General features: G+C 49.9%; 1 long non-coding RNA gene across 1 annotated transcript; it reads left to right on the top strand.

Moving 5' to 3' along the window:
• Window positions 1–439: 439 nt before the first annotated feature.
• On the top strand, window positions 440–1,952 carry LOC131923872 (uncharacterized). The gene is made up of 2 exons (XR_009382742.1): window positions 440–583; window positions 1,763–1,952. It is a non-coding gene; the product is annotated as an uncharacterized LOC131923872 (long non-coding RNA).
• Window positions 1,953–4,281: the final 2,329 nt, after the last annotated feature.

Below are 4,281 nucleotides of genomic sequence, written 5' to 3' on the forward strand. Positions count from 1 at the left end.
ACACCTACCGGGTAGAGGCTGTTTCTGTCAGGAGTCCTCCTTCTGCTGTGCTTCTGGGGTGCCAACTCTGTGGTCAGAGTCCTCTGTGTCCCACCCTACCCCATCTCCTTCTGTCGCTTTCCTGCACACACAGCTTCACTCCTCCACAGGAGGCTGTCCACTCAGACAACCCTAGCCTGGCCTCTTGTCTGGGCTCCCGAGCTATGTGCCCATCTTGACACCCCACTGGACGCTGGAAAGACCCGTAACAGTCAACACGGTCAGAAGCAGTCTCCCCTCCTCCTCCGCCTCTGCTAGCCTGTGTTCCCCATGAAGTAGCCTCTCTCTTTGCCGAGCTCCAATCCTGGAGACTGCAGCCGGGAAGCCTCCTTTCCACATGATTCTTGGGTGATCAACACCGAGTTCTATTGATTTTTGCCTCCTGGCAACATTGGTTTGTTCTCTACCCTACACCCTAAACTAAACCACTTCCCAAGCCAGAACACCAGGCACCCAGATGCCTGCCAGTCAAGACATGCTGCAGACGGCTTACACTCCCAGGAAAGCCAAGGCCATCCACCTCCGTGGAGAACCAACCTTCACGGTAACACTTGATTGCATTAACTCAAAACCTGTGTCTACCATGAACCAATCTTTGGGATTATAGGGGGGTAAAATGTCATGACTGGGGAGTTAGGTTCCCAAAATAGAGTCTGGGGGTGATTAATCAAAGAAGGGAGAGTGGAGGCCAAGGCAAAGACCGTAGACGACAAAGAGGTCCTCATCATTGCTACAGGCCAGAAGGAGGAAGCTTCGCCCATAGCCAGGAGGACTTTGGATGGAAGGCCATAGACGTCATTTACCACAGTCCCCAACCATGTATAGTAGCCACCTACACAGAGCTCTGGCCCAACCCCTCTTGTGTGTGTGTGTGTGTGTGTGTGTGTGTGTGTGTGTGTGTGTGTGTGTGTGCGCGCGCGCGCGTGTGTGTGTGTGTGTGGGGGTGAGATGCGGGTAAGGGTAGGGCCAGGGCTCTGGTTCCTCCATTTCCCCCCGGATCAAGTTTGTGTGTCCCAGATTCTCTCATTTGGTGATCTGGGCTGGAGCGTCTCTCAAACGTGTGTGCCACCCAGAACCTAGGAATGTGCCATTACTTAAACACCCATCATTTGCACATTTCCTAGGGGCTTGTCATCTGTGGTTTGCCCGATCCTACCAGAGCATTGATTCTCAACCTGTGGGTCATGACTCCTCTGGGGGTCAACTGACCCTTTCACAGGGGTCACATATCAGATATCCTGCAATCAGATATTTACATTATGAATCATAACAGTAGAAAAACTACAGTCACGAAGAAGCAACGAAAATAATTTTACAGTTGGAAGTCACCACAACATGAGGAACTCTGTAAAGGGTCAAGGAATTAGGAAGGTTGAGAACCATTGTACTAGAGCTGTAAACCATATTTTGAGATACCATCAATTAATACACATCATAAGTGTAATAATCTTTAAAACTCAAATCAGCCTATCAAATGTCCCTCTCTACTGGAAGTTGATTTTTGGAAGTATTTAAGTTAGAAAAATCTGCTTGAGCTTATGGCACCTGGTCAAATTATTTGTGACAGTAGATTTGTGGATGCTACCGGTAGCCAATGTAAGGTTTTATGATTCTGCATCCCGGCCCATGAAGTTGCAACTTCTGTCCAGGCCAGCCATTAGCACCAAGCCACATTAGGGGCTGGAGGGTGAGATCAGGATCAGATTCTTGAATGTCTCCCCAGGCCATGGAACTCCACAAGTCTGCAGCAGAAATGGAGGGACAAACCATAGGCACAGTGAAGTGAATCGCTTCTTAGCTGGACACGGAACAAGACTACTCAGGTTTGATGCTATCAGCCTGCCTGGATCTTCTCTTCCGAGGCTTCTATTTCCCAGCTGTTGTGGAATAGAATATTTGTTTAACTATGCAAAGATGTGTTGCTATTTCACCTTGCCTGCCTAAGGCACCTGACTGGTCTCATAAAAAGCTGAATGGCCAATAGCTAGGCAGAGGAGAGACAGGTGGGGATGAAGGCAGAGAGGAAAGTAGAGCCAGCTAGCCAGGCAAGGGCCAGCCAGTCAGACATGGAGGAGGCAGGAAAGCAGGATAGACAGTACATAGATGAGATAAATGAACCTCGGGGCAGCACACAGATAAATAGAAATGGGTTAATTTAAGTTTAAAAAAGCTGTCTAGAAACAAGCCTAAGCTAAGGCCATGCATTTGTAATTAATAATAAGTCTCCATGAGCCACCAGCAGGAAGAGGTGACTTCATTTAAAGTTTGGCAGGATGTAGTGTTCTTTTTTTTTTTTTTTTTTTTTTTAACATCATTGGGCCTCTCTTGAGTGTGAGGCAGGGTGACTATTAACCAATCCCCAGAGGAGATTCCCACTGCTTGAAGAATGGAGGCACAGACGCATCTCACGAGGCCAACCAGCAGAAGGAGGAGTCCAAGACACTTTACCCACCACCTCCTGTGAGACAAGCCAGCCTTGCATGGAGCACATTCCTTGGAAAGGGTGACTGCTCACAGAGCAACAGTGTGTTAGTCTCCTTCCTCACGGCTGTAACAAGACACACTGCAAAACTACCTAAGGGAAAAAAGGTCCTTTCAACTCACGGACTAACGTGATACAGTCTCTCTTGGGGGTGGGGGTAGGGGTGGGGGTCAGGGAAGCATTGGTGTCTGGGGCTCAGACTGTGGCATCAGGAAGTGGATCAGGAAAACAAGGAGCCCTGACGGGAGGCAAAGCCAGGCTGTAACTCTCAAGACCTGTGTCTCAGCCACCAGATTCCCCCATCGAGGATGAAGGTTCCGGAAGGTTCCACAGACTCCCCAAACCAGCTGAGGATGAAGTGTTCAAACCCCTGAGCCTATGGGGGACGTTTCACATTCAAACCACAGCAGACAGCAAGAGACAGCAGACTCCTAGGATCCATTCTGAGTTGAAGTCTCAAGGAGGAAGCCTTCCCGGGCAGGTGGGGTTTCAGGCACTGTGTTTCACTTGTACCATAGTGGGGGACACTCAGGGTCGTGCTGTGGGGGTCACAGGACTCACTGGGCTGAGCTTTGAGGGCGTCTTGCTTCCAGAGGATGGAGGAATAAAGCCTCGTGGCCCCTCTCTCTCCTGCGGCGTGCCCAGCACACCCAACGCTACAGTTACTATTGATAACTATAGTGAGAAGAGAGGAGAAGAGGACCCATTCAAGACCACCCAGAGGAGTGCCCTGCAGTGAGCTGGGATCTATGTAGTCACGAGAGAGCATCCCAACACAGAATGCTTCAAGAATTCAGCATCAGTCAGGATAACAAGGTTAGCCCCGCAGGGAGAGCAGACGGGAGAAGAGCGGGAAGGAGACCCCCAGAGGGACCAGTCTGCGCTCCATCATCCGCACTCCTCGGGTAACAAAGTGACTGAATGATGGATGGAGCACGGCACATCGCAGAAGCAGGTGTGACGTTCCAGCTCGTTGGACCGTGGTGATAAGCTAGGACATCCTGGGCCATCAGGACAAAGGACCTGATATATAGGCCAGACTTTTCCCAGACGTTTGCATCGTGTGAGTGGCCATGGGTCCGCCGCAGCACCTGAGGCCCTGCACCTCTAGTGTGCTTCAGGTGATGCTGGTGTTGGTCCAAGGATCACACGTTAGCAGCAACCTCGTGATGGGTACTGGACCAGCACTCGTTCAGGGGCTGGGGGGATGTCTTCTGGGTAAAGTGCTTCTGCTCAGGTGTGAAGACTTGAGTTCAGAGCCCTGGAACCCGTGTGAACAGCCAGGCATGTAATTCTAGTGTTGGGGAATGGAGGCTGGGGGGTGGGCGGGGCTGCGGTTCAATGGCCAGCCTGTCTAGCCAATTGTGAGCTCCAGATTCATTGAGAAAACCCACCTTAAAAAAAATACATAAAGGAGAGCAATAGAGGAAGACATTGATCTGGAATACGTGTACACACATGGGTAAGTGCACACACACCACACACACACACACACACACACACACACACACACACACTCCATTCAGACAGTCAGACAATAAATATTTCCTGAGAATTTACTGTATAGTATCTAGTGTACAAACTGACCAACTGACGTACTAACAGACGACTGACTGACTGACTGAATGACTGAATGACTGACTGACTGACTGAATGAATGAATGAATGTGGTTTCGTGCAATATATGAAAACATGACAGAACAGGCTCTTCTATGGCAAATTGAACCTTGCAAACCCCGAAACACAGAAAGGGAGGAGAG

Source organism: Peromyscus eremicus, chromosome 14 (assembly GCF_949786415.1).
Source record: "Peromyscus eremicus chromosome 14, PerEre_H2_v1, whole genome shotgun sequence".
Classification (NCBI taxonomy): domain Eukaryota; kingdom Metazoa; phylum Chordata; class Mammalia; order Rodentia; family Cricetidae; genus Peromyscus; species Peromyscus eremicus.